Below are 13,889 nucleotides of genomic sequence, written 5' to 3'. Positions count from 1 at the left end.
AATTTTTGCGACAAACCTTTATGCCCCAAGGCACAAGCCATACTTTATATCTTATGATTATACTATCGCATAATAGTTTATTTGTATCGCACTGACATTATACCTTGATTTATGGACTATCAATCCAAAGACATCATTTTTCTAAGTGAAACAAAATATACTTGAATTATGCATTTTACTTGGCCAATCATTTATCTGTCCACACTATATGACAAGCTTGAATTCAAGATCCTCGTCACCATAAGAGAAAACGTCTCCAATATTATCATAAATATTTTTACTTTTCCTGAAAAGAAAATATAATTATCTTTCATATTTGGTTATTCTTTCCTTAGAAGAAAAGTTTGGAACTCTATTAACTGAAGACTCCTCTTCTCATACCAAGAACACAAGAGCATCCACAATGTAGACATTTAAGAGTTTTGTTTATGGGAGATTTTTCTCTCAAAAGTTTTAACATTTTCTTTTTTATTAGTTTTTCATATGTATGTTGGTTGGCTAAACTATATAATAATATTATATTTTTATTGTAAGTTTTTGTCACCTAATTTATCACCATCTTGATTTGCAATTGTAGGCTTCCACATAACGCCCTAATTCTTATGTATCCAAATACCCAACAAATTTCTCAAGAAAATTAATACCCTTTTCTTGACTGCCTATATTCTTTACATTTTTTCATCAGATTTATTGTTGCAGTTGTTCTCACTTGAATTACTTTATATCCCTCAATTTTGGATTAAAAATCAAACTCTCCTCAACTTTGAATGATATTTATGTGTATTTTATTTTTGACATTTCTTATATTATTAGATACAAAAGTCCGGGCAAGTTCGGGACCAATATATATTAGTTTAGTGATTTTAATTAATGTTATACAGATAAAATTAGAAGATTCAATTAAATTTTTAAATATTTTTGTTGTTAATTATTTCTATTATATTTTTTGTACTTTTCAAATAATATTTGTGGCATACATATTGTAATGACCCGGACCCGAAATGTCTTTCTTTTTATAATTTTGAATAGTCATTTAACTATAGTTAATTAAATTGCGGGTAATTTATTTAATATTAATAATAATGGGCCAAGTCTGAAATATTTAAATAGATTAGTAGGAATTATTACTTTTAATACACAATTAATTTAAAAAAAGAAAAGAAAGAGGTGGAAGAAAACTGACCTAAACGTGTGACTAAAAACAAGAAGCTGAAAAAAAAAAGGGGGGAATACTCTGGCGTCGTCGCATAGGAGCAATACCTTGAGGTAATCATTTTCAAATTGATATATGTTGTAGATGATTAGCTAATTCCTAATTAACGGAGGGTTATAGTAGTATTTTTTTTTATTATTATTGGAGGGATAAAGTGTAGCCTCAATGTTGAATTCAAATCATATATGTTGTTCGTGATTTAAAAAAAATAATTTGTAGGGTTATAAGTGATTGAATAATGATTAGTTAATAATTATATAGTGATTACGTGATATGTTATTAGTTAGCTTTGGAGAAGTTAATGTTAATTCATCCTTTGGCAGTATGCCTATTTCAGTGGAATATCAATATGGCATCAATGATCAATAGTTTTGGAGTAATTGTTGGACGGTGAGTGCAACTAATCATTGGTAATCCTTGGTCAAACTAAAGTGATTACAGGAAAGGTGTATGGGTGTAAATTCTACGTAGTTGTTACTATTTGATGGGTTAAGTTCATTGTAGAGATATTTTTTATAGGTATGATCTAGTTCTCGATTTTTATAGATGGGGTGAATGTAATTGAATAATAGGTGTACTATTGTATAATATGAATACCATTAGATTTATGATATTTGGAGGAAATTAGACTTAACCCTAGGCTTGAAACTTAAGAACTTGATTTGAGGTTTGGGGTGAGTTTTTGGGTCTAGGCTAAACCTATGGTAATATGGGTGTTGTTAGTTTCGAAATCTTATTGTTATTATGTACTTGAATAGATTCAATTGATTTGGAAGCTTAGTGAAAAGGGAAGGCTCAAGTCTCGGAGTGATTGTTCGGTTATTTGAGGTAAGTGGATTTCTAAACCCTTGTTAAGTGTATGAAATTCGTGTATTTCCTTGTAATATGTGTTTGGTGGTAATGAGACTTGGTGATGGGTTGACTTGTCCACCTTGATCAATTCTAATGATGAAAAGGGGTAATAAAAGACAATGTGATTAATTGTTTGTGTGTGATGTGTTGAGAATGGTACGAGTACTGGTGTTAAAGGGAAAGTTTATTACTATAGAATGAGGATTGTAATCCGAGAATGCCAAAGCATATGGGGCAGTAGCTGATATATTATTGACTTGATTTATTATGTGTGATTGTGTTCTTTACTGAACCGTATAATTGTGATAATTGAGGTGATTATATGTCATTGCGACATTTGATTTATTGAGATGTTGCATTATCCCCTTCAATTGATATCATATTGTGCACATGCATTGACATAAGATTGGGTATGAGTAAAGGTCTAACACGTGGAGATCGTTCGTGTTGAGATTGAATATGATTATAATTTGGGCACGTGGAGATTGTCCGTGCGAGGAATTGATTATGATTATAAGTTGGGCACGTGGAGATCGTCCGTGCTGGGGATTGTTTGATTTTATGATAGTGCGTTGAGATCGTCCGCACAGAAACGTGGAGATCGTCCGTGTCAATATATGGATCTCGCGAGTCCCCCATGGGTCATGAACTCTCGATGTATTTCCGATGAGTATCATGTATATACGGTTGAGAGAGTACTTGGTATTTTGAGGCATATCATTTCATGGTGTCATATTCATTGCATCTCATGTCATTCTTCATTTTTGATGATTATGTGTTTTATTTCTGGTTGAAAAGTACTTGATATTTTATTACCTCTATTTGATGAACTTGATCTTGTATCTTGCTGATATTTGTGAGTGCCTTTTTGTGGAAGTTGTGATTGATGAATGTTGAGTTTGTTGTTGAGGATATGTAATTTGTTAAAGTGATTGTTGTTGAGTTGGCTGCTATGTAACGGTGAACTGTTAGGTTGGGCTGGTTTTATGCAGGTTGTAGTTGTGGAGGTTTGGTTGGTGTGTAAGGAGTACCCATATTTTATCCCCTTAGCTTGTGTTTAGAAGTTTACTTGCAGAGTACCGTGTGGTTTGGTACTCACCCCTTGCTTGTCATTTCAGCGGACATTCTTTCCCCTTAATTATGATCTTGTTCTATTCCAGAAACAATGTCATTTGAAACTTGTATTTTCTTTCAACTTTGTTATAACACATTAGAGACTTGTACACGTGACAACCAGATTTTGGGGGTATTTTTGAGTTTATTATAAAAATTTCCGCATTTATTTGTAATGGTTGAGTTTTAGGCTGACTTATCTTGGTGTGATGAGACGAGTGCCATCACGTCTATTTTTGGGTCATGACACATATGTGATATTTTGAGAGTTAATTAATTTTTAATATATTTTTAAAAATATTTTAAGTTATTAATTTTTGTGATTTATGTGGTACTTGAGAAATTTTGAGAGTTAATAAATAAATATATATATATATATATATATATATATATATATATATATATATATATATATATATATATATAGCTTAAGTACATCATTTTTAAATAATATATGTTATTTCGCCGATCCCAATTTATGTTGCACATGTTAAATTTTGAGAGTTGATCAAATTTTTAATATGTTTTTAACTACTTTAAGTTGTCATTAATAGTACTCTTAATGTAATTTTCAAATGATCTATGTTACTCCATTTGTCCCAATTTATATGGCACGTGTGACATTTTGAGAGTTATTCACATTTTTACATGTTTTTCAAATATTTTAAGTTGTTAATTATTGTGATTTATGGTACTCTTAATGTAATTTTCAAATAATATATGTTACTCCCTCAGTCCCAATTATGCAGTACTAATTTTGAGAATTAACAAAATTTATAATATTTTATGTTGATTTTTCATACTATTTTTGTAAATACATAACATATAAAAAAATATTAAAATAAAAATAAATTAAAACGGATAAAATATGAAATATAAATAGAGGAAGTTGAGAAGAAGGGAAAACCGGCCAATTGATTAGTTGACTCGCTGACCCTTGGCTCCTCAACATTCACACTTATAATATATAGTAATATATAATATTTTATCTTTTATTTTAGATATTTATAAATTAGGAGTATTATTTAAGTTCATTAACATTATAAGTATAATAATTCTTTTATGAATTTTATTATATTGTTTAATACTATTTTTTATTATTTTCATTTTTAAATGTTTGTGTACATGTAAAAAAAATCATTGAAATGTATTGCAACCAATTTGACATTATATATTTAAAATAGAAAAAATAGATTATATCTCTGAATTGACACACACACAACACACTAAAGCGGACTTGAACTTACGTGTAACCCATTAAGAGCTTGTTTGGTATTACTGCTAATAACTATTTATTTTCAGAAGTACTTATATAAGATAACTTTTAAAAAAAGTAATTTGTGTTTGGCTAATTCATTTGAAAAGTGTTTTTCATAAGCAAATTGTGTTTGACAAATATTTGTTAAAAGTATTGAGAAAAATACTACAATATTGATATTAGATTGGAATTATAAAGTAATAAATAACTATTCACAAACATTGTGTCGTGGCAAGCCACTGCCTTGAAAGCGATTTCGGCTCGACTCCGGTGCAAATCGTTGTAGCCGGTCACTCCCCAAGGTGCCATAGTTACTCTCAAACATGTGCACTCGTGGCTGAAAGTTTAGAGGTTTCCCAAAAACCAATTGCCCAAAAAATATTCTAAGAATAAGATAAGAAAAAAAGAGGAAAAAGTTTTTCTCTTCCTTTTGTTTGTGTTGGTGTGTTCTCTTCTTGTTCACAAAAGGCCATGCTTATATAGGATTTGCAAACAGGAGTTTCAAAGTGAAGAGTTAAATTTATAAAACGTATTGTGAATGTTTATGGCATTAAAGGCCATTATACCACATTATACAAAAACTCTCCATTTTGTTTTGGAACGGAAATATTATTCTCTTAGTAACGTATTTTACAAAGAACGGAAATATTTTTCTTTGCATTACACAGAATGAATAAAGGTGTAATTAATTTCACAATCCCCCGCTAATCCAAAGATAAAGAGCAAGAACAAAATTTGGACAAAAGGAAGGAACATGTACTTAAGTGTCAATATCTTTCGATTTGAATTAACACATAGTGAAATGAGACAACAACTTAATATCCACAAAGTGAAGTACTCTTGAACTGAATGGATATGAATTGAGACCCTCATAACACATACTATATCCTTAAATTTTAAGAACCTCCGTGATACAAAAAAAATGCTTTTATGGTCATGCACACGCACCTTGGGTCTTATGAGTGCTCTAGAAAGATGACCTAAGTCTTTCATAAAAGGCGACCACACATTTACACTCACGTAGGTAATTCCATCAATAGACCACCTTAAGACTATAGAATCATTAAGAGCAAAATAAGTTCAACCTTATAAAACACTGCCTCACGCCATAGGGATAGAAAATGTAGTGTATATTGAGGCCTAACAGGTCCACCACATTACCTCAATCAATGGGCTTTAGCCCCATCCCCCCTGACGTTTCAAGGATTATTTTCCTTGTCAAGCCCTTGGTCATAGGATCCGCCAAATTTCTTTCGGACCATAAATATTTCAGGGAAATAACACCCAGTTTCAACAACTGTTTAACCGCACTATGTCTGATACGAATATGTCTCTTTTTTTCATTGTACACGCTATTTTTGGCAATTAAAATTGAAGCTTGTCTTCACCACAATGGCACATCTGCCAAAAGATTTCTCAGCCACTTAGCTTCTTGCCCTGCCAACTCGTGAGCAATGAATTATGATTCCATTGTAGAACATGCTATACAAGTCTGTTGGAAGACTTCCACGAAACAGCACATGCACCCAAAGTAAACAAATAGCCACTGGAGAGCTAATTTCATCATTGTCAGTTACCCAGTTTGCATCACAAAAATCTTTTAAAAGGGTAGGAAATTTATTAAAATGCAAACACCAATTCATAGTACCTTTCAAATATCATAGCAAGTGATTGTTTTATTTTAAAAGAAAAAACAACGATAGGTTTTAGAGTCGCCACTTAATTTTTAAACAAAAATCAAGAAAACTATTTTTTCAAAAGATTAAAACAGTAAATCTAATGAAAATATTTAAAGGGGGTTCGAGGTTCATATTAAAATTTTGGGAAGGGTTTGAAAGCACCCGAAATGTCCGCTAACATGCGGTTATCCAGTAATTAACTATTTGGCTAAATATTTTAAGAAAATAAGCAACTTGACTAAAATTGAGAAAACTAACTATCTTAAAACTTAAAAATAAACAACTTAAAACTTGAATTATTTTTTAAGGGAAAGGGAGATAGTATAAAGGATATACTTAAATAAAATATTTTACAAAGTAACTTAAGTAGTAAAATAAGTATAATTATTTAGTCTTTAGAAAATCTAGAAACGACTATCTTTTTTTGGGGAAATCGAAATAGGACAACCTTAAAATCGACTAACAAATAGACAATTAAACAAATACAAAATAGATAAAATAAAGAGAAAGAGAGTTTTGGACCCAAGTCTGGTTATCTGTCCGCCTGGACCAGTACTTGGGCCTAATTTCGTTTTGGGACTTTGGCCTAATTTCACTTGTCCTAAAATCTAACAGGATAGTAACACTCCAAATAAAAGGGCTTAGGCCTAATAATAACAAATTACAAAGCTGAAAATTTAGGGCTCTTTTGGCCCATTTTCAATGCAATAAACAACGTATACGATTGATGTATATCGTTGTACATTATGCATATCGGGACCTTTAACTTGCTCCGAACACCTGCAAATTTCAATTTTCAGCCTTGTTTAGCTTTCGAGAACCTATTCATCAACATCTTTAACTCGGAAATGGGGGTTGACTCGATAAAGGTAAACTTGGCCTCCGTAGCCCAACGAGAAAATGCAAGGAGATGAGATGGGAGTCATGCGAACTCGGACAGATTTCACACATAGAAAAACAAGAGTAAGTATTAGTGCAGGTCCGTATTATAAAATCAAATCATGTAATGAATGGATAAAACTAATCTCACCCTTAAAACCAAGGACTCACGGGAAAGGGAGCAAACCATCAATTTAATATATTCAAGACAAAAGTAAAAAAAAAAGATTTCTTATCTTTATCCCTTTTGGAACCTATTCTAGGAAACACAAATATTCAAAATATTAAGCATCTAAGATCAGAATTTTGATTAAAAACACTTAAATAAGATTAATACAACACATTTTTTTCAGTAGAACCCATCACAAGGAGTAGATAATTTAGCAAGCTCAGCCTTACATCGATCAAATTAATCATAAATCAATTTCCAAAGGTTGGTAGCAAACACTATTCTATAAGGAAAATTAAGTAAACAAGACCCAACAAGAAAACCTATGTATCATGTATAAACTAGAAAGGCTAAAGCAACTTGTTAATAATAAATGCATAACAAACAATCCTAAATGCTATCACATAATCAAATCATAGAGGTTCCAGCAAAGTGCTTAAGCACACATACATTTTAGCACTATAACAAGAACCTATCACTTACTAAAGAAAAGAAAACCAAACAAGTGAACAATAATGGAAACTATGAAAAGATCAGTGAAAAGAAATCTCAAAACAAGAAAAGATCAATGGAAACTAAAATTGTAGCTATTCTTGATCATTAACAGGTTTGAATTATCCAAATATTTCAGACCCAACTGATGCCAAATACTTCAAAACTAGACATCAAAGCTGGCAGAATCTTAAAAGCGATAAGACAGGATAGCAGTTTACGACTTATCAGACTAGCATGATGAAACAAAAGAATAAAACTAACAAAAACTAGTTAAATCCAGAAAACCACAAGTAAATATCACATTCTGAAACTAAATACTTCAAAGAAAACCGATTTCCAAACTCAAAACGAACAAATGACAATTATCATCTACGATTATGTACCTATTCAAGTCGCTTGACAAACAGTAGCAAATAATAAAAATGTTGATGCTTGAAAACAAGGTAAAGTAAATAAACACAAGTCAACAATATTCCAATAAAACAAACTCGAATAGTGAAGGAAATAATTTGAAAAACCTACTCAATCTGAAGAACTCTCAATGAAAAGCACTGAAATAAAATAATTTTAAAAAATGAAACAGAAACAAAGCCAAAGCAAACTCAACTGAAACAGACTCATCATATAGCATTTAGAATCTAAAATAGAACGTGAATAAGAGAGGTGGTATTACCTTTTTCTGGGCAGCGAATCGAGATGGAAACAAGATAGCTACGAGGGAGATTCCACCACCAAAATGAGACTACGAGAAAACAGCAAGAACGTCGAATTCAAAATGAAACCGAAACTTAAATACCTTCTATCTTACTTGTCAATTTTTGGGTCTATTTTAGCCTAAAAAACATTTGTATTTTCTCTATAACAATGTATTTAATTTCTGAGTGACAACCCTATTTTTCTCTAACCCCAAACAATGAAGAAGGAGAGGGTTTATACAGGGAAAAACTAGGGATAAATTTCAGGGGGGAAACAGATAGAATTTTCAAATTTAAAATTTGAATTTTCCTTAAAAGATAAGGTTGCCAGCTTGAATGAGTACAATTCTCAACGGATTTGAATGGAGGATCGTTGATTTTGAGCAAAGGACGATGGACGCACTGAGATACAAACACCTATCTCAAACAAGAATATTTTTCGTACGAAGATGGACACATTGAGAGGGAAGAACGACGTGATCCTCGCATCGCTGGGCTGGCTCGCAATTTAGGTCATGTTGTTGGGCTGCTTCGCTTCGATTCTGGGCTCTTGCTGCTGGGTTTCGCATCTCTGGTTCTCGTTGGAAGAAGAAGAATGAAGAGTATAGGGGTGGGGTCGCATACTGTTTGTTGATTGTATTTGAGGAATTGAAATTGAGAAACTTTAGGCTGTTGGGCTGATAACGGGTTTGCTGATGGTAATTGGTATTTGAGAAAAGGCCCAAATTTGATGTTAATTTTGGTCCAGTAAGGAGTAAAAGTATTGGTTATATTTGAATTTGAAAAAATAACCAAATAGATTGCAAACTTAGCCAATTGAATTAAGAATTTAAACAAATCGGAGAACTTTGGCCAGATTTTAAATAAGACTAATTAATGAGTTTCTTAATCTTAACGAAATAAAATAATTAACTTAATTATAAACTAATAACTCAAAAATATAAGTATTAACTAATTAAACCAATTAACAAACTAATTAAGTAAAATTAAAATCTTTTTGAGACGATTTTCCAATATTTATAAAATACACATAATTATATAAAACATTTATATTATTTTTATTTTATTTTTTATAAAAAGTGACAATACTATTTAAAATAAATTGCAAACTATTTTTGATTTTTTTTTTTATAAAACTAATTATTTTAAATCATTTAGAATTGAAGAAGCTCGATGATAAATCTATATTGTGGAGGTCCAACATTGGGTGCCAACAACTGTCCCTCGTTTGACTTGGATCGATGAAAGAAATTCGAGGCAAATGAAATTGACGATTCCAGTTTTGACCGACCACATCTTTATCTTTCAGAAAAATGGCTTTTGGTACGGACTTTAGGAATTATGGCCAAACCCCGGTATTGGGTTTCCTACATATCTCAGGCTATATGAGAATTCAGACCACTTGTAGTTCGATACACTTGATTTGACGCACGATTATGAAAGAATTCAAAAGTCATCCTGATATCGGATTATGAAAAGACCAGAATGCTCGATAATAAGATTTAAAAGGGAATGTTGGAATACAGCCGAGTTTTCACCACTAATACCGCCTACATACCCCTCAACTCAAGGAATTAAGTTGTTTGTAGTTCGACTCGATCGGTTGAAAAGGAAATATATTATTTTAGATAACCCTTGGTTCTGAAAGAGTGACAAATAAGTCGAGTATGAAAAATAGGTTTGCAACCTCTTAGCCATGAATGTGGCGCGCTTCACACCTATAATTAAGAACTTGCACGGACATAATTTCCAAAGCTCTTGATGTATCGTCATTTGGATTGAAAGATGCCTTCGGTGAACCCAAATTTTTTTGGATGCGATACTGAAACCGATAAACCTGAATAAAACCCACATGCCTTCTAGTAGGGGTGTGGTTAGATTATGGTGGAAGTCGTTCCTCTGCTCGCGTCCTAAGAATTTGGCATTCCTCTTTCGACTATGTCCCAATTCACTGCTAAGAAGAAGTTCCACATTGTGTTGCATCCTTGTTGATGTCGTCCACACCTGTGACTGAGAATTCATCCTCTTGGATGCTGTCGACAAAGACTTAAATAAATTTGTTAGTAGAAACTGTAAATTAGAAAAAGTGATAGCATCTCTTACGATGTTTTTCAGTTACTCTTAATGTGAAAGATGTCATATAAGTATGTTCAGTATATCTCTGCATACTCAAAGTAAATAATTAGTAGACATAGTACCGCTTTAGCTAGCGGTTTGAGTCAAAACATAAAGAAATATCATTCATATAACAAATAAGTATATCTTAATGGATAAGCATAAACGTCTTTTTCAACTAGATGAGAAAATAAAAAATTATTGAGAGTAAAAGATAATGGATACCGCTTTCGAACACAGTATGTCCATTACAACTCATATTTTGCTGAGGATTTGGAGATGTCATTGCTTGTTTTCTGCATGGCAAACTATGGTAATCTCTACAATAATCTAGATGGCTCAATGATTATCCAACTGTAACGAGGTGGATGGCTCGATGATTATCCAACTGTATTGAGGAGGATGACTCGATAATAGTTCAACTGTAACGAGGTGGATGACTCGATGATATTCACTTCTCAGGTCGTGCTAATAAAAAATTCCACGTTGTGCTACATCTTTTCTGATGTCGCCTGCACTTGTGGTTTGATTTGAGAATTCATTCTCTTGGATGCTCTCTACAAAGAATGAAATAAACTTGTTAGCAGAAACTGTAATTTAAATAGAGAAGTGATATATTTTACCATAGTCAACACATGTTCTTTTCTATAAATTAATTGTAATAAGATGATGACTTGATATGGTGTAGATGGCGATGCTTGATTGATAGGATGATGATGATGATCCATTGGTAGGGTTATAATGATCCATTGGTAGGATAATGCTGCTACATGTTAGGATGATGTTGCCCCATATAGGTAGGTTGATGTTGATGCTCCATTAATAGGACGATGATTCTTTGTTGATGATCCATTGGTAGGATTATGTTGATGCTTCATTGATAAGAAGATGATTCTTCGTTGATGATCCATTGGTAGGATTATGTTGATGTCACTCTGGGTGATGACGTTGGTACTCCATTGATAGGACGATGATTCTTCGTTGATGATCCATTGGTAGGATTATGTTAATGTCACTATGGGTGATGACGTTGATGCTACACTGATAGGATGATGATTCTTTAGATCCATTGGTAGGATTATGTTGATGCTCCATCGATAAAATGAAGATGATGTCCCTCTCGTGGGTGATATTATCTCATTTGATAATATTATAGAAATGTCCCTCTTAGGGGTTTCACATTACTGCGTCTGGTATCTACACGATTTGTGAATATTCCTCAAATGTTCTTGATGCTGAAAAATGTAATTTGATGTCATTATAGATGCTTGTTGGAACATCCGGCAATTGAAATAACTAAGAAGAGGCTTAGAATTGGAATTTTTTAATTTTTTTGAAAAAGAATTTGAAAATCTGGAAAATTTTGGCTAAGTAAGGAAAAAGTGAGTTTTGGCCAACTTTGAGCGGTCATAAATCCTAGCTCAGAATGATTTAGGAATAGTTCCAGTTATGGTTGTGAAGCTTGTGGAATGATCTTTCCAATGCCACCGAGTTTTCTCGATTTCGAGTTCGTATGAGCAAGTTATGACCATTGAAAGTTGGGCTGTTGGCAGGGAATCCGTCCGGAAATTTTAAGGGCATTTTGGTCTTTTCCTTAGCCATTTCTTTTGGGATTATATTATTGTATAGGGCTGATCTTTGGATCATTTTATCCCATTTTAAAAGAGAGAAGCTAGGGCTTGAGTGAAGAGAAGAAGAGAAGAAAGAGAAGAAGAGGAGATCAACAAGATTCGTCGAGATCATCGTGGATTTTCTTCGGGGGTGATCCCTATCAAGGCATGTGAGTTCTTAGTGTGGGTTGATCCTTTCCCCCACACCCCCAACTCATTTTATTATTGGGAAAGAGGATTAGTTGTGTTGTTGAAGTCCCTTGTGATTTGGGACATGTTTCCGGTTGGTTTTTGAGCTGTAATCTGTTGAACATTGAGGGATTTATGATTCTAAATGTTTGGGGTTGGAAACCTTGAAGTTTAGAAGGTTTAGAGTTGGAGTAAAGAGGGAGAAAAGTCAAAAATTGTCGGCGAAAAGGGGTGGCGCGCCGCGCCTTGCAGAGCGCCCCAAGAAGTGCTCTGACCTTCACCCCTTGGGGCGCCGCTCCCTGCAGAGCGCCTTAGTTGGCCCTCTGAGCTGCAAGGGCTAGCGCTCCGCACCTTGTAGAGCGCCAAGGACGACATGTTCCCTCTTTCTTTCCATGCTTTCTCATGCATGTTCCTAGGTGTTATACCTACGTTCCCTAGTTGTTTTCAACACCCCAAAGTGTTTCTAAACATCCCGAACTCATCTAAATACGTGTGATCATACACCTTAGATTCATAATTCAATTCAAGGCGAGTTAGTATCAAGCTAAGGTAAAGTTAGAGTCAAGTCAAAGAGTGTTAAGAAGTAAGTTCAAGCAAGTCCTCCAAGCTTTTCAAGAGTCGTTATTGAACGTTTTAACTTCGTTACAAGTTTAAAAATCAAGCAGGAGTGTTGAGTTCCAAGTCAAGAAAAGAGTCTCAAGTTTCAAGTCGAGTAAGAGTGTTGGATTTCAAGTTAAGTCAAGAGTTTAAAGTTGAGTCCATTTTCTCAAAAGCTATTAGGGAACTAAGTATTCCCGAAAAAGTTTATAAATGTTTTTACATTTAAGTAAGGAAGGAACCATGTTTTCCAAAAGAGCCTTTGGGCTAAGTTTTGAGTAATTATCTCAATCAAAGAAAGAAGTTAATTTAAAAGCATGAGCCAAAGTATTTTTGGGAGTAGTATTGAGCACCGAATTGGGGACACGAGTTCATACTAACTTAACTCTCCATAAGAACCATGCGCCAACATGGGACTTGACGTATCATTCTTTTTAGATGATCATGTAAGATTAGACTAGTGGATCCACTAAGCAAAAGTAAGGTCCTATATCACGGCAAGGTATAGGATGGTCCTCGGGCAACGTGAGGTAAGACGTTGTATCATCACTAGGGCTCATAGTGGTGGTTGTCGGTTAAAGAACCTCCCACAAAAGCTATCTTATTTTTATATAAGTAAAGTTGAGTTTGTTATCGTTTTATCCTTAACAAACTAAGTTGTCTACATTGTTTTGTAAGCTAAATATATATATTGCATGTGCCTTATTGCTTTCTATTTTTGAGCTCGATTATTCATGAGTCGAACAAAGTCAAGGTAAGTATTCTCTATTGTTTTCCTTTCAAGCTTAAGTCGTGGTTTAGCTTTCCAGCTCGCATACTCGTACATTCCATGTATTGATGCCAGTTGGCCTGCATCTTATTATGATGTATATACAGGTACCCCGGATCAGCATCCTGCACGTCGTTGATCCAGCTGAGCCCTCCAGATTCAGTAGTGAGCCTCCTTGCATTTCGGAGGACTCAGTTATTTTGTGTACTTAGTGTTGTTCTATTAGGATGTTGTGGGGCCTGTCCCAACATCCATC

Source organism: Solanum verrucosum, unplaced genomic scaffold, assembly GCF_900185275.1.
Source record: "Solanum verrucosum unplaced genomic scaffold, falcon-dt-bn FXZP01000040.1, whole genome shotgun sequence".
Classification (NCBI taxonomy): domain Eukaryota; kingdom Viridiplantae; phylum Streptophyta; class Magnoliopsida; order Solanales; family Solanaceae; genus Solanum; species Solanum verrucosum.
The sequence above is the reverse complement of the archived record's forward strand: the minus strand, read 5'-3'. Positions refer to the sequence as shown.